The sequence below is a fragment of the Loxodonta africana genome, chromosome 14 (assembly GCF_030014295.1).
Source record: "Loxodonta africana isolate mLoxAfr1 chromosome 14, mLoxAfr1.hap2, whole genome shotgun sequence".
Taxonomy (NCBI): domain Eukaryota; kingdom Metazoa; phylum Chordata; class Mammalia; order Proboscidea; family Elephantidae; genus Loxodonta; species Loxodonta africana.
In genome coordinates, this window is record NC_087355.1 from 52,664,031 (window position 1) to 52,685,488 (window position 21,458).

General features: G+C 41.0%; 1 protein-coding gene across 2 annotated transcripts in view; it reads right to left on the reverse strand.

The window, feature by feature from the left end:
• Positions 1–19,776, reverse strand: part of NCALD (neurocalcin delta) — a 317,609-nt gene extending 297,833 nt beyond the window's left edge. The window contains exon 1 of one of the 2 annotated variants that reach the window (XM_023545925.2): positions 19,719–19,776. The gene's annotated coding sequence lies outside the window, so the exon portion shown is untranslated. The remainder of the gene's footprint in view (positions 1–19,718) is intronic. The other variant, XM_023545923.2, reaches the window with a different exon arrangement.
• Positions 19,777–21,458: the final 1,682 nt, after the last annotated feature.

The window sequence follows — 21,458 nt, forward strand, 5'->3', positions numbered from 1 at the left end:
AGTTGATTTCAACTCATAGCAACCCTATAGGCCAGAGTAGAACTGCCACGTAGGGTTTCCAAGGAGCGCCTGGTGGATTCAAACTGCCAACCTTTTGGTTAGCAGCCGTAGCTCTTAACCACTACCCACCAGGGTTTCCACAGTAAGTCATTTTAAAACAATAAAACCAGCTCTAAAGAAAATGGATTTGTTCATCAATTTAATACATCTACTTTGCATTTTCCCAAACCAAATGTCACAATAATAATTTTGGAAGCTCAATAGCAATGGACCATTTTGCAGGTTATTCCACACCACCCTCCTCTAAAACCACCCCCAACCATACTTCACCTCTCTCTGCCTCTACAATCACCTCCACCCTCTTGCCCTCTAGCTTCCTGTTGGGTTTGTCTAATGGGAGGCACCTGTGCAAGAAAAGAGGGTTGGAAGAGAGAGATGGGTTCTATTTTCCCTACTCCCTCCCTGTTTCACTGCAGAGTGTCTGCCGATAGTATGTCCCTTCAGAGCTATGGCCTTCACCCAGTGATCCTTCCTCCATGATTATAACCCTCCTTGGACTCCACTATTTCCACCCCTTGGCCCTTCAGCCCAGATGGCAATGGCTTCCCGCTGCTGCTAAATAATTGCTGGCTGCTGGACCACTTCTTGTTTGTTCTCCTAACTCTGTCCATTCTGTACCAATCCCTTCATGACACTCTTCATTCAAACCCTCCAAGGTAAATCCTGTTTCCATGTTTCCTGCCAAGATTCCAATGCAACTTCTCTTCAAAATTAATATAAAAGTTCTCCTTTCTGGCTGAGGATGACAGGCAAACACAAAAGAAGGCCCTATCTATGAAAAATATACATGAGCAAAACAAACCTTTACCAGGTCTTCTGTTTTGGCAAACCTAATGTTTTTAATGAAGAAAACCACAGAATATAGCTAATATTCCTCCTTTCTAACTTCTCCTTTTTTGAAATAAGAAAAAAAAAATCTTACCCACTCACCCTACTATCCAAAAAACAACAACAACACACAGATAAACAAAAATCCCACTGGTTAAGCCCTAGGAAAGCCCAGTTCTAAAGACTAAGTAATTTCCCCAGAAGTTGCATGGATGCTTATGAAAGATGAGCTCTATTCTATTCTAGTTGTTATTCATTTGCAATTACAAAAAGATAAGGAACATTTTCGGAATCTTCCTCCCCACCTGGAGGTCCAGAATTTAAATTCACTACACTGCAGACACAGTAACCGTGAGTCTTCTCCTAAATGAGAGCCAAAAAAATAAATAAAAGTACTGTTTTAGACATATGTTACAAAGCAGTATATGTCACTCTTAAAATCTGCTAACAATTCTGTAACAATATATGGGATGGCACTTACTTTTTTTATTTTTTTTCCGGTCTGGATATTTATTTAGCTGGAGGCTCCTGTTTTGCTTATATCATTAACCACCAAGAGGATATTTGTTGTAACGAGTTGATAAATTGTACAATTTCCTAGACCAAATGTCATGTTTTTATTGTAACCTCTTCTTTTATTAAGGTATGGAACCCTAACAACATAAAAAAAAAAAAATAGTAGCTATTATAAATAATAAGGAGAGCATTCATTTCAGCCCGGGCACATTGGACTAGTCAGGCTATCTCTTCTGCATTTTTGCTTTAACATAGTACTGGTGATTCTCACCTTACCCCATCACCCTGATCTATTCTCCACCCTTCCCTCCCTCTGCTGTGCCCAGCGACTGTGCCTTGCTCTCTGGCTATGAGTTAGGTTCCACCAATGGAAAGGCCCCCAACGTGTCTGTCAGTTTGTCATACTGACCTTGAGTGCCTTGAGTACATCCCACCTGAATTTAAAGACCATCTAAAGAATAGATTTGATGCATTGAACACTAGTGACCAAGGACCAGGCGAGTTGTCGAAGGACATCATACATGAAGAAAGAAAAAGGTCATTGAAAAGGCAGGAAAGAACGAAAAGACCAAGACGGATGTCAGAGGAGACTCTGAAACTTACTCTAGAACGTTGAGCAGCTAAAGCAAAAGGAAGACTTGATGAAGTAAAAGAAGTGAACAGAAGATTTCAAAGGGTGTCTCGAGAAAACAAAGCGAAGTATTATAACAACATGTGCAAAGAGCTGGAGATGGAAAACCAAAAGAGAAGAACACACTCGGCATTTCTCAAGCTGAAAGAACTAAAGAAAAAAAATTCAAGCCTCGAGTTGCAATAGTGAAGGATCCTATGGGGAAAATATTAAACGATGCAGGAAGCATCAAAAGAAGATGGAAGGAATACACAGAGCCATTATACCAAAAAGAATTAGTCAATGTTCAACCATTTCAAGAGGTGGAATATGATCAGGAACCGATGGTATTGAAGGAAGAAGTCCAAGCTGTTCTGAAGGCACTGCTGAAAAACAAGGCTTCAGGAATTGATGGAATATCAATTGAGATGTTTCAACAAACAGATGCAGCACTGGAGGTGCTCACTTGTCTATGCCAAGAAATATGGAAGACAGCTTCCTGGCCAACTGACTGGAAGAGATCCATGTTTATGCCTATTCCCAAGAAAGGTGATCCAGTTGAATGTGGAAATTATAGAACGATATTACTAGTATCACACGCAAGCAAAATTTTGCCGAAGATCACTCAAAAATGGCTGCAGCAGTATATTGACAGGGAACTGCCAGAAATTCAGGCCGGTTTCAGAAGAGGACGTGGAACCAGGGATACCATTGCTGATGTCAGATGGATCCTGGCTAAAAGCAGAGAATATCAGAAGGATGTTTACCTGTGTTTTATTGACTATGCAAAGGCATTCGACTGTGTGGATCATAACAAATTATGGATACCACTGTGAAGAATGGGAATTCCAGAATACTTAATTGTGCTCTTGAGGAACCTTTACATAGATCAAGAGGCAGCTGTTTGGACAGAACAAGGGGATACTGATTGGTTTAAAGCCAGGAAAGGTGTGCGTCAGGGTTGTATTCTTTCACCATACCTATTCAATCTGTATGCTAAGCAAATAATACGAGAAGCTGGACGATATGAAGGAGAACAAGGCATCAGGGTTGGAGGAAGAATCATTAACAACCTGCCTTATGCAGATGACACAACCTTTCTTGCTGACAGTGAAAAGGACTTGAAGCACTGACTGATGAAGATCAAAGACCACAGCCTTCAGTATGGATTACACCTCAACATAAAGAAAACAACAATCCTCACAATTGGACCAATAAGCAACATCATGACAAACGGAGAAAAGATTGAAGTTGTCAAGGATTTCATTTTACTTGGATCCACAATCAACAGCCATGGAAATAGCAGTCAAGAAATCAAAAGACGCATTGCATTGGGCAAATCTGCTGCAAAGGACCTCTTTAAAGTGTTGAAGAGCAAAGATGTCACCCTGAAGACTAAGGTGCTCCTGACCCAAGCCATGGTATTTTCAATTACATCATATGCATGTGAAACTGGACAATGAATAAGGAAGACCAAAGAAGAATTGACGCCTTTGAATTGTGGTGTTGGCGAAGAATATTGAATATACCATGGACTGCCAAAAGAATGAACAAATCTGTCCTAGAAGAAGTACAACCAGAATGCACCTTAGAAGCAAGGATGGCGAGACTGCATCTTACATACTTTGGACATGTTGTCAGAAGGGATCAGTTCCTGGAGAAGGACATCATGCTTGGCAGAGTACAGGGTCAGAGGAAAATAGGAAGACCCTCAAAGAGGTGGACTGACACAGTGGCTGGAACAATGAGCTCAAGCATAACAACAATTGTAAGCATGCCTCAGGACTGGGCAGTGTTTTGTTCTGTTATGCATAGGGTCGCTATGAGTCGGAACCGACTCAACAGCATCTAACAACACAATGGAAAGGCACCAGCCAGAGACGAATGATAGAGAAGATAAAGATTAGGGTATGTCTTCCTCCATCTTCTCTGTACTTCAAAGCCCTGTGGTTCTGATAGTGGCTAGTTCTATACATCTCGGGCTACTCCACTGGGAGGCCCCTACTGTTCTTGGCCTTCCAAAAGAGAGTAAACACTTTTCACTGGTAATTGTTCCTGATTGTCTTAACATCCCTTATTTGTTCCCTTACCAAAACCAAAAAAAACCAAACCCACTGCCGTCGAGTCGATTCCAACTCATAGCGACCCTATAGGACAGAGTAGAACTGCCCCATAGAGTTTCCAAGGAGCACCTGGTGGATTCGAACTGCCGACCTCTTGGTTAGCCACTACACCACCAGGGTTTCCTTTGTTCCCTTAGCCCTGCCTAAAAACAGTTGCCATCATATCAATTCTGACTCATGTTGACCTTATGTGAGTCAAAGTAGAACTGTACTCCTCAGGGTTTTCCATGGCTGATTTTTCAGTTGTAGATCATCAGGGCTTTCTTCTGAGGGGCCTCTGGGTGGATTTCCCTGTAAACAGTGCTTTTGCGAAATGCTTTTCAGAATTTCCTGAGTGTACCTTTCTTTTCCTGCTGGGTCCCTGATTGATACGAGGATTATTTGGAATTAAGAGCACAAACTAACTCTTGGATAATGGAAGTCCACCCCCTCCCGATATCCTTCTTAGCACTTGTAGGTCAGTGAAGGGTGCTAGGATCTGTCCGAGGTTTAGAAGGGCAATGGGTCTTCTAGTGCCTGAGAACCACCTGGTGAGTGTGTTAAAGTGCAAATTCGAGGAGAGATCTTATAAGGAAGTATCATAGATCCCAGGAGACTAAGGAGACATGGCAACTGAGTACAATGTGTTATCTTGGATTGAACCTGGGGGCAGAAAAAAAGGACATCAGCCGAAAAACCTAAATAAAGTCTGTAGTTTAGTTAGTAATATCATACTGATGTTAACTAATTAATTTCAACAAATATATGGTTATTTAAGATGTTAACATTTGGGGAAGCTGGGTGAAGGGTATATAGGAGCTTTCTGTACTACCTTTGGAACTTTTCTGTAAATATAAACTTATTCCAAAATTAAAAAGTTAACTTTAAAAAATAACAGATTTCCAGACCCTGCACCAGGCTCTCTGAATCAGAATTTCAGCAGTTGATACTCAAGCAGGAAGTTTAAGGATTGAACTTTGAAAAACAAGACCCTAAAGGACATGGAAAATATTAGCTCTGGTTGAGATAAGGTATAAACAGTTGTTTACTGATGCTAAATTAAAGCACAATTACTTGAACTATTTAAAGAAAAGAGCTAATTGAAGCTTTGTCGAAGTTCATCTTCTATTCCAGTTAATTAGAATGATTCACCCCTTGACCAGTCACTGAATTTAGTTTTTTGTATAAAAACACTCAAAAAGGTACAGGTAATTATAGAACCACACAAAGAAAATGACAGTAGATCTCTTCCACCTCCTCCTCCTGCAATTGAGGGTTTTTTGCAGTGTGTGCCCTTTTTTTTTTTATCTTTGAGCTTCTAATAGGACATGGCCAACCAAAGAGGATGTTTAGTAGTGATTTTCCTCCTCCTGGTGGGCATCCTGTTTCTTGAACTGAACCTTCAGCTCCCTGAAGGTAGGAGCTTAACGTAATTTTTCTGTGGTTTTCTACAACTTCAGTTCAGTGTTCTCAACCCAGGACTTTGGATTGATTGGCAACCTCTGCTTCCCCCACTCTGCCATATCTTTACTTATTTTAAACATAATCTTCATATTCAACATTTTTATGCCATTGGCACGTGTATAAATGGTGTGGTAGGAGTGTCTGACATCCTCTAACTTCAGAAGGGGGAAAGAGAATCAAGATCAACAGCTTAAGGCTGATTCCTGTGAGATGGAGGTCAGACATACCTCCTCTCTCTAACCTTTTTACCAGTCCTGACACCAGCCGCCCATTCCATGGCCCTTTGTACTTCTCTGCTGGGTGTGATAATTCTTTGCAATGGCTACACAGAATTCACAGACAACACTCAGGATTATGGGGTTTATTAGGGAAGTAACAGGTTACAATCCAGGATCAGGGGCGACTCGGGATACAGTTCTTCAATCAGGACAGCCTCTTCTCAGCTGTGCCTACAGGCAAACCTCTCTCTGACTCTCGGCCTCTTGGCTTGGCCCAGCCTCTGCCCTGCTCAAGCAAATGTAACAAAGTTCTTTAGCTCTGCTGACCAGTGCCTAAAGGTACCCCACTCCTCCAGGAAGCCACCTGCCCAACGCCACTCAGCTCTCCCACTGTATAGGTCAGCACACCCACTGTAACTGCCTCACTCTGTGGGCCAGGAAGCCCACTGTGCCGTCTCACACCAGTCTCTTGGTTCTGCTGGTGCCAATTCTCCGTCATGCTTGCTGCCATTTCTCACCATCTTGTGCTGTCTCCAGTGTTACAGCTCTGTCTCCTGGGTCTAGGAGGTTCTCAGTACACAGACCCAGGTCCAAAGGATATACCCTATTACTCTATCTTCTTCTTAGTGGTAGTGAGATTCCCCTTTTCTGCCCTGGGATGACTCATTTTAAGCCTAGTGGGATAGCAAAACTAACCAATTCCCTCGTTAGGGTTCCATACACCTTATGTGTGTGGTGACACCCCCATAAGGGTACCATGCACCTTATTTTAATTATTAGCAAGTGGTCCAATCCCCTTGGTGGGCCACAAGAACCTTATATGCATAGTCCCACCCAACCATGTGGTGGGAGTTGCAAGACCATGGCAAGAAAGGCCATATAAAAGTGATCCATTGTACTGTACCATGTGTACAAGGGGAATAGCCAGAAGTGAAAATATCATCATTATTATTACTCATTTATTATCAAAAATGTTTATTGAGCACCTACTATGTGCCAGGTACTATGTCATGCACTGGGGATCCAACAAGGAATAAAATAATATCTACCTTTGAAGACTTTAAAGTACAACTGCGGAGACAGGCAAGTAAGCAGGTAACTGTCAAACAAGTTACAGGTCTTCCCCTTACAATCTTCACACTGCGAAAAATACTTTTTGGGCATTGCAACTGAGAAAATTGAGTTTGAATTAGGAGCAGGAAAAGTAGGTACTCGTTCAGGGTTTGCTTTCTGGTAGCTGGTGGTTTTGAACGAAGCATAATCTTTCTGATCCTCAATCTTCTTATTTAAAAAAAGGGGGGGAAGGGGGGATGAAAAAAAATATCTCTCTGCCTTACAAGGGTTTGCTAAGTAGCTCAAGTAACAATGGATGTAATAGCGCTTTGAACACAGCAAAGTGTTATACAAATGTCAAGCAATATAAATTAATGACTTAAACAGTCCCTGTCTACAAACTTTAAAGCAAAGAGCTGATGGTTCAGTGGCCTTTCCATTAAGCAAAAATTTCAGACAATAAGATTTTATGGAAAGCAATCCTTTCAAAGATCTTAGTTCTGTTGCTTTGGAGTTAGCAATTAATGAGAATTAGATTAACATCAAAGAACTGTGTCAGAGGCGAGAGGCCTCCTGTAAGGAAAGGAGGCCGCCATTTTCTTAGTGATAAACCTATTTTTGCTCACTCTCTGAATAAACAGGAGAGCTCAGTTTCTTCAACTCTTCTCTGAAATTGAAAGGGATTTTTTAGCCAGAGTCGGTCACATCTCCCTTTTACTCAAATGCAAGTAAAAAGAAGCTTCCAAATTAGAGATGAAAGCAAAGCTGCTACATGTCAGTACAGAGCATATAAACCGGTGAGCAATTTTCAGCAAATAGCTTATAAATGATTAGGCTCAAGAGAAGTTCTGAAAATCAGATTTGCTGTTTCAGATAAATATCATTTCTATTCTCAGCCTCTAAGGTAGAAAATGTTCTGTAAGAGCAGTTTTCCGTCTTTCGCTCTGTCTGAAGAAGTCAATGAGTTTCTAAGTGCTCTCTTTGGATGCCATGGTAACGGCATGATTCTGGACAAGTCAGCTGTGTTTGGGGTACCATGTCAGGACTTTTAAGATGTTACCTAAGAAAATATGCATTTATTGCAGACTCTGATGGCATGTTTGAACTGGATGTGTGACACATTCATTTCAGGGGCAGAGTCACTGTAAACGTCTACTGGCACTGGGCCAGCACTAGGGTACCCAAGATGATGTCTCAAAGAACTCATAGTTCATTGCTGTGCAAGTTAATTATAAAATATATGAGAATACATAGGGATTATAACATCATAAAGTTTTAGCTTCTATTCTAAAATTAAAATTTTATTCTCTAGTTTTTGCTGTGACTTCAACTGTAGAAGTCCTTCATGAGTATTCCATCAGTAAATATAAACATGAGAAAAAGTCAAATGCTGAGCAGAACAGTAATAAGGTCAGAAAGAAGTTTAAGTTGCTTACTTGGGCCTTCAGATGCCCATAGCCTGAAAATCCGTGAAGATTGAAAGGAAAGCTATTGGCCAATAGAAAGGAGCGGCGTTTTCATCTTTACTGGCAAGACAAAATCATGTTCAGCAGGTGAGACTCTCCAAAGTCCTAGTGACAATGATTTCCCTTCACTTGAATATAATGAATAAATAGCAGATACTGTAGATTGCTCTTCTTTATTCTTGCACGTGTGTATGTATGTTTGTGTAGACCACCATGTATTATATCAGGAATCACTTCAGAGGTCACCATATACATGAACCAACCAATGAACATCTCAGTCATTTACATATAAGTGAAAGGGATTTGATAATTGGAAATAAATGGTCTTCACGAATCCCATGGATGAGCTGGGTTTCTTCAGGAAATATTTAGGAAGCACATTATATGAGCATCACGTTGAAGCCAGGAGCTGAAGGAAATACAAAAGAAATGTAATGTCTGACCCTGTTTTACTCTTTAGTTGAGGAGACAAGACAGACTTCAGAGAACAGTCAAGTAGCATTTTGTTCTATTTCTCTTGCCCCTTACCCATTCAACATTTCTTCTTTGATCTCATAGAGTCCTCCTTTCCCTTGGCTTCCACCCATCCACCATGTCCACCACTTAATCCATCTTTATGACCCCTCCCCAGAATCACACCTCTTAGCCTCACTTTCTTCTGTGCCCAATCTCTATAACCCACTGCTGTCCAGTAGATTCCAAATTATAGTGACCCTATAGGATAGAGTAGAACTGCCCCATACGGTTTCCAAGGAATGGCTGATGAATTTGAGCTGCCAACCTTTTGGTTAGCAGCCAACCTCTTAACCACTGCACCACCAGGGCTCCAATCTATAAAAAACCCATTGTTGTCAAGTCAATTCCAACTCATAATGGCCGTATAGGACAGAGTAGAACTTCCCCACATAGTTTCCAAGGAGCAGCTGATGGATTTGAACTGCTGACCTTTGCAGCCGAATATTTAACCACTGCAGCACCAGGGCTCTGATCGCCACAGAACCCTCAATATCCTTGTACTCTTGTCTTCCCAACCCTGGATGAATCTTCATTCTGTATTCTCTGCTCCAACACTGAGCACTCCAGGAGAAAAACCACATGTTATGGATTGAATTGTATCCCCCCAAAAAATATGCTGCAGTCCTAACCCATGTACCAGTGAATGCGACCTTGTTTGGAGATATGATCAGATAAGTTTATGAGGTCATTCAGGAGTCAGGTGGGTCCTAACCCCTTCTGAATGGTGTCTTATAAAAGAGGAAAACTGACACAGGGACAGGGATACGGCACCATGTGAAGACACACCTACAAGCTAAGGAATGCCAAGAAAAGCCCAGGGCTAAAATAAACTGGAAGAGACAAAGAAGGATCTTGCCCTAGAGAGTATAGAGAGAGCATGGTCCTGCCAATGTCCTGAATTTGAACTCCTAGCCTCCAGAACCAGGAATTAAAAAGTTTCTGTTCTTTAAAGCTACCCACATTGTGCTTTTTTTTTTTTTTTTTTTTACAACAGCCCTGGGAAACTAAGGCACCACATAACTGCATAGATGCCTTTGAAGAAGACATGAAGAAATGACTACTGGCGAACATTAACTTCCCAATTAGAATGTAAGTTCCTTCAGGGTAGGGACTGTGTCTCACTCTGCTTTGTTAAGCCTGAGGCACCCCAACAGGCTCAATAAATCCTTATTGCAATGAATTAATGCCAGAAACAAGCAATTAGAAAAGAAGGATCTATACCCATTTGGGAAAAAAACTGATTTTTTTACAAATTTCACACATATTTTATGTGCACATAAGTACAGCTATTCAAAAATAAAATACACAATAAAGTACCCTCAGAAGGGACTTCTGCTTAAAAAACAGCTGGTGAAAGTTATTCTGTGGACTTGAGAGTTGCAAAACTCTTTGAATCTACTTTATAATTCAGAATTATTTCCTAATTTAAGATCATTCTTCTTATTAAAGCAGTATCATGAGATCTCTCTTTACTGCATCGGAAACCACCTTCAAAACTTCACCAAATAGCCGTTGTCAGACCTTATATATGTTTCTCCCAGGGAAAAATGAGTGGTCTTTCCATGTCAGCCAGAAAGGCAAATATCAAAAGAATCCTGAAATATTTCAGGGAGCAGAAAGTCAGCATTCTATCAGGGCAATGGAGACTGGGAGGTATAAAGTTTCAGTGGAATGCCATTGCCTGAACAGAAGCCCCTGGTGGAGTGCGGGAGGCTTTGGGCCCACACTGTGAATGTCGACTGCTCTTCCCTAAGCCAGCAGCAACCCTGTCTCAGAGCTGGCGGGGGGCACTGTTCTGTTAAGCAGACTGCACTGCAGGCCTGGCAGCCTCATGCCAGCTCAGCAGGAACAAACACAAATGTCTCCTGATTCTCTTACAAATGTAATAATATCTGACAAGAGGCTGATTGGACGGCACACAATGTCATTTCCTCTAATTAAGGAACTCTCCAGAAAAACCAAAATAGCCACAAAGCACTGTCAGCAGAGCAATCAGCGATGACAATTAGATGTCAACTCAAAATTCTGGGCTGGGCCTTGGATAGGGAACAGGTTGTTTATTATGAGTATACAAATGAGCATCATAGCAGGTGCCAAGGATGAAAAGCAATAAAGAGGAGCCAGGGCCTGCTGCACAGCAAAGGTGCTGGCATCAAACCGCCTTCTGGTCAGGGAAGTAGCAGGACCTGTAATTACAGGACATGCTGCCCAAACATGGGCATTGGCCTATTTGTTTGCTTGCTTCTTCTGAGGCAGTGTAGGGAGGCCTAATCATGTCGGAAGCTTCTGAAGCATTGGGAAGTCTATTGCCTGTGGCCAATGCTGTTTATTCTCCCTGAAGCACCCCTCCTTTCTACCTGGACCAACTCTGCCCACTCTTCAAATTGTGTAAACAGCTCACATGCCACCGCCTTTTTGAGGGCTTCACAACTTCCACACATGTGAATTCTCCCTTCCTCAACTCCCTTAACAGATTACCATCTGTACTACAAGGTATTGACAGCAAGATTTGAGAAAAATATATACAGTAACAACATAACACAATTGTAACAATATATAATAATACAAAAAATAACAAAATATTATCTATATACATGCACATATATATCTGTATCTGTCTATATCTATTTGTATTTTATTTCTAGTTGCAGACATATCTATAGATATAAGTAGACTGATAAAGGTATAGGTGTAGGTGGCATAGTAGTTAAGCACTTGGCTGCAAACCAGAAGGATGATAGTTCAAATCCAAATTAACATTTTCAAGATTAGAATTCTGACAACACACCCCTATCATTGTATCATACATACTCAAAGTTTGGATGATTAAAAAGCTGAGGGCTCTTGCAGAGGAAGAAGGAGAGTCAAGAAAGGAGGAGGAAATGGAATGTGTGCCTCAGTGCCTCCATGAACAACTGTCTCCTCTGCTATGAGACCAGAAGAACTGGATGGTGCCTGGCTACCATTACTGAACACTTTGATCAAAGATTCCACAGAAAAATCCTGATCAAAATTAGCTAAAATGCAGAACAGAATTTCAATTTTTCATGGAATTCAGACTTTCTGGGGCCATTGAGGCTGGATAAACTCCCAAAACTATTGCCCTGAGATAATCTTTAAACCTTAAACCAAAAATATCCCCTGAAGTCCACTTTAAATGAAAGAATGTTGCTGTTAGGTACCATCAAGTTAGTTTCGCAATTCTTAGCGGTCCCATGTACAACAGAACTCCCCAGTCTTGCGCCATCCTCACAATTTTTGTTATGCTTGAGCCCATTGTTGCAGCCACTGCGTCAATCCGTCTTATTGAAGGACATCCAAGCATGATGTCTTTCTCCAGGAACTGGCCCCTTCTGATAACCTGTCCAAAGTATGTGAGACGAAGGCTCACAATCCTTGCTTCTAAGGAGCATTCTGGCTGTACTTCTTCCAAAATAGATTTGTTCGTTCTTCTGGCAGTCAATGGTATATTCAATATTCTTCACCAACACCATAATTCAAAGGCATCAATTCTTCTTTGGTCTTCCTTATTCATCGTCCAGCTTTTGCATGCACACGAAGTGATTGAAAACACCGCATCTCAGGTCAGGTGAACCTTAGTCCTTAAAGTGACATATTTGCTTTCGAACACTTTAAAGAGGTCTTTTGCAGCAGATTTGCCCTTTGTGTCCTTTGATTTCTTGACTGCTGCTTCCCTGGGCATTGATTGTGGATCCAAATAAAATGAAATTCTTGGTAACGTCAATGTTTTCTCCATTTATCATGATATTGCCTATTTGTCCAGTTGTGAGGATTTTTGTTTTCTTTATGTTGAGGTATAATCCATACTGATAGCTGTAGTCTTTGATCCTCATCAATAAGTGCTTCAAGTCCTGTTTACTTTCAGCAAGGAAGGTTGTGTCATTTGCATATCACAGGTTCTTAATGAGTCTTCCTCCAATCCTGATTCTGCATTCTTTTTCATATAGTGTAGTTTCTTGGATTATTTTTGTAGTATACAAATTGAATAAGCATAGTGAAAGGATACAACCCTGATGAACACCTTTTCTAAGTTTAAAACACACAGTGTCCCCTTGTTCTATTTGAACAACTGCCTTTTGATCTATGTATAGGTTCCCCACGAGCACAATTAAGTGTTCTGGAACTCCCATTTTTCACCACGTTATCCATAATTTGTTATGATCTACACAGTTAAAAGCTTTGCATAGTCAATAAAACACAGGTAAACATATTTCTGGTATTCTCTGCTTTCAGCCAGGATCTATCTGACATCAGCAATGATATTCCTCGTTCCATATCCTCCTCTGAATCCAGCTTGAATTTCTAGCAGTTTCCTGTAAATGTACAGCTGCAACTGTTTTTAAGTGATCTTGAGCAACGTTTTACTTGTGTGTGATATTAACGATATTGTTTAATAATTTCTGCATTCTGTTGGATCACCTTTCTTTGGAATTGGCACAATATGGATCTTTTCTAGTCAGTTGGCCGCGTAGCTGTTTTCCAAATTCCTTGGCATAGATGAGTGAGTATGTGCAGCATTGCATCTGTTTGTTGAAACATCTCAATTGTATTCTGTCAATTCTTGGAGCCTTGTTTTCCGCCAGCGCCTTCAGTGAAGCTTGGACTTCTTCCTTCAGTACCATTGGTTCTTGATCATATGCCACCTCCTGAAATGGCTGAACAGTAACCAATTCTTTTTGGTATGGTAACTTTGTATATCCCTTCCATCTTCTTTTGATGCTTCCTACGTCGTTCAACATTTTCCCCATAGAATCCTTCAATATTGCAACTCGAGGCTTGAATTTTCTCTTCAGTTCTTTCAGCTTGAGAAATGCTGAGCATGTTCTATCTTTTGGTTTTCTAACTCTAGGTCTTTGCACATTTCATTATAATACTTTATACTAAACAAAGAATTAAAAAAAAATAAACCAAAGGAAAGTTTAGTTTAATCAGTAAAGAATGTCTGCTTGAGCATTGCGATCTTTTAAAGAACTATCTACATGGGGTCGAATTGACAACAGCAACTTGAAAGGTTAGATAGGAAGCTTAGGGGCAATGAGCTCATGTTAATGAGGGAAGAACAATTCGAAAAAGGAGGGTGAGAATAGTTGCACAGCTTGAAGAATGTAGTTAATGTCATTGAACTGTACATGTAGAAATTGTTGGTGTATATTTTACTGTGCACATTTTCAACAACAACAACAAAAAAGCTGAGTGTTCTTGGCAAGAACCTTGGCAGAAGAATGGGTTCTTGTTAGTATCCCATTGGCTAGGCTTTGAAGCATCAATAGCAGCTTCATGCCGGAACCGTTTCTTGAGCTGAAACAAAGGTGGAGAGGAGGGAGGAACTGTGTGTAGAAGGCAGGCTTCATAGATCTAAGAAATCCTTTCAAAGGAGGAAGCAATGGCAAATTCCTGCCACAAGAAAGAGTCAAGCTTTTTCAGTGTTAGAAACACAGAGCTCAAAGGGGAAACTGAAAATAAAGAGTGTTAGATATGCATTTCAATGATAATTGTACAATTAAATTGATAATTTAACTAGAAAACGCATTCAAATGCCTTAATTTTGTGCTCTTTTAACCTGTTTATCATTAAAATAAGGATACATTCACAATATTTTGACTTTGAAGGATTTTAATTTCATTATTAAAAGCACAGTTGAAAATAAAAAAAAAATAGAAATGGTGATTATGTAAAACAGTGCTTCTCAAACATTCATGTGCACATGAGTCACCTGGGGGTCTTGGTAAAATGTGGATTCAGATTCATCAGGTCTGAGGTAGGTCCTGTGATTTTGCATTCCTAACAAGCTTCCAAGTGATGGAGATTCTCCGTGTCCCCGGACCATGTCAGAGCGGTCAGGATGCAGACGGTTAAAGATATCCAAGCTGAGAGCTGAGGTGACTGTTCCTGGGATGGCTGGGAATTCACTAAGATTTGTTGGGAATTAGGGTGATGTGGGCCTCAGCCCCCAAAGACATCTATTGTTCTTCTTAAAAAACAAAACAAAACCGTTGCTGTCCAGTCAAGTCCTACTCATGGCGACCCCATGTGTGTGAGAGTAGAACTTCACTCCACAGGGTTTTCAATAGCTGGTTTTTTGAAGTAGATTGCCAGGACTTTCTTCCTAGGCACTTCCGGGTATACTCAAACCTCCAAACTTTCAGTTAGCACAAGCACATTAACTGTTTGCACCACCCAGGCATGACTGTTCTTTAGAGAGCTTTAATTTTATTACTTCTCTGGGAAGTCACAAATTTTCTCCGAATGCTTGTTCTATTGTCTCCCTCTGGTCTTTTTTTTACTAGTCTCCCTTTCTCATCTCCTTCTCACAAGGCAATTATGGCAGGAAGAAGCAAGTCTTCTTCTTTCCCTGACCCCAAACCTGCCGTTATTCTGTAAAGCTGTTCTATTGTGTTATTCCTGCCACTGTAGGCATATATTTTTGAGAAGGAAAAAGGAGGAATGCCAAATACTGTCAACCCAAGAGAAAGATAAAATTAAACTCCTCTTGGTTTTCCTATTAGGTTTTGAATTGTGGTTTTATTGCCTTCTTTCTATGTGGCTCTCATTCATTTCCGACTGCCATTTTTATTTAACAACCAATATTTCCCTTTAATACCATTGACTCTTAAAAAGCTGCGACACAGACATATAAAAAGCTTCCGCTTAAGATAAAGAAAGATACAAGAGATTATCACTCCCATCCTAACAATAAGAAAAAGCTGCAGGATCTACAAAATTATAACTCATATGAACCATGAAAGCATTATGCTGAATGAAATAAGTCAGTCACTAAGGGACAACCATTGTATGGTCCCACTTATATGAAATATCTAGAACAGGCATGTATATAGAGTTTATTAGTGGTTACCGGGGTGGATGAGAGGAAGGGGGAAAGAGGCCTCAGTGTTTAGGGGACCCTGATCTTCTGTTAAGGGTAATAGTAAAATCTGGGGATGGATCATGATTGAACAACACAGTGAACATAATTAATGTCACTAAACTGTAGATGTGAAGATTTCTGAAATGTCAAACATTTTGTTACATATATATTTACCACAATAAAAAAATGACAAAAAGTAAAATACTTGCATATTTGTAAAAAAAAAAAAAAACTTAACTTGTGTTGAGTCCATCAGAGAGCTGAGATCACAAGGCAACCAGGTGAACTAATTTACACACTGACACACGCCTCCAGGGAGAAACGATGAGACACACAAGTGGTGCCACCTTTGGCAGAGCACAATAGGAAGAGGTGGCTGCCATAAAAGTGGATAAGAAGAAGACAGCTAAAATTTTAATGAATTCTTACAGGGCTGGTATGGGCTAGCTTGAGAGTATAGAATCCCTGGAAGCTCCAGAAATGTAAGATGAGTCCAAATTCTCTCCCAAGCTTTTTTCCACGGGTCTCCAATGGGTGTTCATAAGAAATATTAAGGCGGGGCTGTAGTCAGCAGCGTGCTCCCTTTAGCGGGGCTGTAGTCAGCAGCGTGCTCCCTTTAGCGGGGCTGTAGTCAGCAGCGTGCTCCCTTTAGCGGGGCTGTAGTCAGCAGCGTGCTCCCTTTAGCGGGGCTGTAGTCAGCAGCGTGCTCCCTTTAGCGGGGCTGTAGTCAGCAGCGTGCTCCCTTTAGCGGGGCTGTAGTCAGCAGCGTGCTCCCTTTAGTGGGGCCCAGGCAAGAAACCGCATCCACTTCTCAGACCTTTGTTTCATATCAAGCAAAGCCTTAAACCACAGGGATGAGAAATGAGAAAACCCTCTCATTCCCAAGGTCCAAGCAAAAATCCACTGATTCTTGGCAAGGGGTAAAAGCAAAAGTTGTCTTCCCAGAGGCAGGGGCAAACTCTCAGGCCCAGCGTCCTGTACTGATACGAGGAAAAGGTCAGCTACCACTGGGTGAGGGGCAGGAAACTCTCTCCTACCCAAGACATCCCACAGATACAAGGCAGAGAGTGGCTGCCGTGAACAGGCGGGGAACACTGACGGAGCTCCATCCCGAGGCCCAGACACACAGCGTCTAATAGAACCCCCTCGCCCCCCACCACCACCACAGCTTTGCACTGAGTAATGAGCAAGCACAGTCTCCTGCTGAGAGAGGAACAAAAACATAGAAAGTGAGCCCCTCTGTAGAGGGTCTTGAGTATTAGTTAAAAGCTGAGGATGGAGCTTAGACACAGAAAAATATTCTAGTGCTGCAGGCCACACTAAGCACAAGGTAACTACAATCCGTTGCTAAAAAAAAAATTTCAGAGTCTTGTGCACTGAAGGTAACTGTTGTTGTTATTGTTGTTAGGTGCTGTCGAGTTGGTTCCAACTCATAGCGACCCTATGCACAACAGAATGAAACACTGCCCGGTCCTGTGCCATCCTTACAATCGTTGTTATGCTTGAGCTCACTTTTGCAGCCACTGTGTTCATCCACCTTGTTGATTGTCTTCCTCTTTTCCGCTGACCCTGTACTCTGCCAAGCATGATGTCCTTCTCCAGGGATTGATCCCTCCTGACAACATGTCCAAAGTATGTAAGATGCAGTCTCGCCATCCTCGCCTCTAAGGAGCATTCTGGCCACACTTCTTCCAAGACAGAATTCTTTCGGCAGTCCATGGTATATTCAATATTCTTCGCCAACACCACAATTCAAAGACGTCAAGTCTTCTTCGGTCTTCCTTATTCATTGTCCAGCTTTCACATGCATATGATGCAATTGAAAATACTTTTTTGGGGGGGTCAGGCGCACCTGAGTCTTCAGGGTGACATCTTTGCTCTTCAACACTTTGAAGAGGTCCTTTGCAGCAAATTTGCCCAATGCAATGCATCTTTTGATTTCTTGACTGCTGCTTCCATGGCTGTTGATTGTGGATCCAAGTAAAATGAAATCCTTGAAGGTAACTGTACAGTCACAAATTCAGCTGTACCCAAACCTCCTAATCTTGTTAACTACTAAGAAGATTGACTTAACCCCTCACATCAACAGCTTTACAGAAAAAGAGGTGTGCCCATTTCTGGGTAGAAATACTATTTACTTTACTATCTATTGCTGTGCTACAAACAATGTCTGACATTCAATTATAAAATTATGAGGCATGCAAAAAATGTAAGAAAAAAAAAAACCCATTGTCAAGATAAAACAATCAACAGAGCTAGACGGATAGATGACCCAAATATTGGAACAGTCTGACAGCAACTTTAAAATAACTATGATTAATATGTTAAAGACTCTTGTTGAAAAGACGGATAAAATGCAGGAACAGAGAGAGAATTTCAGCGGAGGGATGGAAACTGTACAAAAGAGTCAAAAATAAAAAAAATACCATTCGGAAGTAAAGAGTTCCTTTGATACACTGATCAGGAGACAGGATACAGTTAAGAATCAGTAAACTTAAAGATAGGTTAACAGAAATTATCCACACTAAAATTTTAAAAGAGAAAAGAGCATTCAATAGCTGTACAGCAATATGAAACCATCTAATAAGCACGTGATCCTTAGGCGGTACAAACGGTTTGCTCTCGGTTACTACCATAAGGGTTGGCGGTTTAAACCCACCTGCTGGCACCATGAAAGAAAGGCCTGGAGATCTGCTCCTGTAAAAATTATATCCAAGAAAACCCCATGGAGCAGTTCTACTCTGTAACACATGGGGTCACCATGAGTTAGAATTGACTCGACAGCAGTAGGTTTGGGTTTTTCTGGGTTTAAAGTGCATATAATTAGAGCACCAGAAGAATGAGAGAAAAAGTGATGCAGAAGACATGTTTGAAAATATGATGGTTGAGAATTCTTCAACCTTAATGAATGACATCAACACACAGATTCAAGAAGCGCAGAGAGTCTCAAATAGGTAAACACAAAACAAAACCAAAAATATACCTAGACATGGTCAAACTGCTGAAAACTAAAGACAAAAGAAAATCTTGCAGGTAGACAGAGAATAAAGAAATACCACATAGAGAACAAGCTAGGAATGACAACATACTTCTCATCAGAACCATTCAGGACAAAAAAAAAACAAGCAAGCAATCATCTACCCAAAATCCCTTACTCATCAACAATATTTATATATTGTTTTAACGAGGGCAAAATAAAGGCTTTTTCAAAGGAACAAAAGCTCAGAGAATTCATTGCCAGCAGACCTACATTACAAAAATGTTAAAGGAGGTTCTTGACACCTGATCATCTCACAAGTACCTCAGACTTACCCACTGCCATGGAGTAGATTCCAACTCATAGTGACCCCATAGGGTTTCCAAGGCTGTAAATCTCTATGGAAGCAGACTGCCACATCTTTCTCCTGAGGAGGCACTGGTGGTTTCAAACAGCTAACCTTTCAGTTAGCAGTTGATCACTTTAACCACTGTGCCACCAGGACTTATCTCAAACTTAGCAAGTACAAAATTTAACTCATTACCCCCAAACCTGCTCCTCCCCCAGTTTTTTCTCTCAGTTACTGGTGCCACCACCCACCCAAGTGTTCAAGCCAGAAACATGAATGCCATCCTTAACTCTTGCCCTTATGTCATCTTCTCTCCTATACAATTAGTCCCTGAGTTGTATCAGTTTTACATCGTAAATACTTCTAGAATCTGTCTATTTCTCTCCATATCCAGGTCCACAATCCTGATGTTTATACAGTTTATTCTATACGGGCTTTAGTATCCGTTAAGCTTGAGTTTGAGCCTTGGCTCTGCCATTTATATTTGTAGCACCTTGGTCAAGTTGCCTAACGTCCCTGTGCCTCAATTTCCTCACCTATAAAATGGGAACAAAACAACACCTAACTCATAGGGTTATTGTGAGAATTAAATAAGATGCTGAGTTCAGGTCTTATAGAGTCTTGGAAGAAACAAGTGGTTTAAAAATGTGAGCAAAACATGTTCTGTGGTTACCTGGTGGCAGATCGCTCAAAGCAAACTTCAGGCTCAAGTCAGAAGAGGTCACCCTGTCAAAAATTAGAAAGTTATTGTCTTAGGTTATCAGGAACTAGGGAAATCATGTCTAAGGAATGCATCAGTGATGCGGACTATTACTTGCTCCAGGACCCCCTTGCATCATTTGATACCTCTGCACATCCCAGCTGCCATCACTCTAGTTAAATCAGAATGACTGCTACCATGCTCCCTTCACCTGCCCTGACTGCTGCACTCCATCTTTGGACAACAACCAGAGTGATAAATATAAAATCTGAGCACAGCACTCTGCTCCTGAAATCTCTTTCATGGCTTCCTCTTGCACTTGGGATAAAGCCCAAGCTCTTTGACATGATTTACAAGGCCCTTCTGCATCTCATACCTGCCTACCTACTTCTTTAGCCTTGTCCAGCATTCCTCTCCTGCTCCCTGAGCTCCCAGGACACTGGACCGCCTTCTTTCATCACTCCTTCCCATCTCTCAGCTTTAATACACACTGTTTCCTCTTCCATGAAGCCCTGGTGACACAATGGCTAAAGTGCTCAGTTGCTCACTGAAAGGTCTGCAGTTCAAGCCCACCAGCTGCTACATAGGATGTAAAGATTGCAGCCTTGGAAACTCTATGGGGCAGTTGTACTCTATCTTCTAGGGTCCCTATGAGTTGGAATCTATTTGGAGGCAATGGATTTGGGGTTTTTTTGTTTTTGTTTTTTTGGTTTCCTCTTCCAGACTATCTCTTCCCCTCCCCCACTCACATGGCCAACATCTACTTGTCTTTCCAGTCTCCACTTAAGTGTCACTTCCTCTGTCAGGCCCTCCTCCCCCCTTGGCCATCTTAAGAAACCCTGTTTGTACTCCCAAAACAGCCTGAACTTTTTCTTTTGTAACATCATACATGGAACTACTTATTCAATATCTCGTCTCCTCTGTAAACTTAAGAATTATGTCTGTTTTGTTCATAATTGTATCCTAATTGCCTAGTCCACCACTGATCTCACAGTAGACACTTAGTAGATATTTATTGAGTAAATCAATTGATAAGCCCATTCCTCAGTCCTTAGCTTTCCAACCCATCCTTGGATTCATACTAATTATTTAACAGACTTTCTACTCCAATGCCATATTTCATTGTATTAATGGCATTAATTGTAGGAAATGTTATTTTATATACCAAGCAGAAAAAATGCTGCCAATTAAATCATGACACAATGCTCTGTACAGCTTAGAATTTTTATTTTACATTCGCTGAACGATCTCTATTAGACTTTAGACATGAATTTTTGTTGTATCAATAAAAAAGAAAAATATGAAAATATAAATGAAATAAACAGGTTAGGTATTCTGATTTATACTGGTTTAGGTAGTCACATTCAGAACCCAGCCCTTGTGAATCACTTTTTGAAGCAGAACTCATTGGCTATTTTTCCACACAACGTTGTCCTCTATGCCACCAAGAGCTTTAGCCGTGTGGTATTTCTTAAAAGAGTGCTCAGGTGTTATCTTTGGGACTTTCTTCCAAGCTGCTGATACCTTTCTACAAGTTTTTGTGTTGGCAAGAATATCTCATGACGAATTATCAGCAGAAGGTTTTAGTCAATACCTAAAGGATTCATATTCCTTTCTCAGGTGGTGATCAAATAGGTTTCTGACTGGAATATTGAGGGGTTGTAGTCATCCTGTCATACAACCAGGAATAACTACCAAGTTCACACATGCACA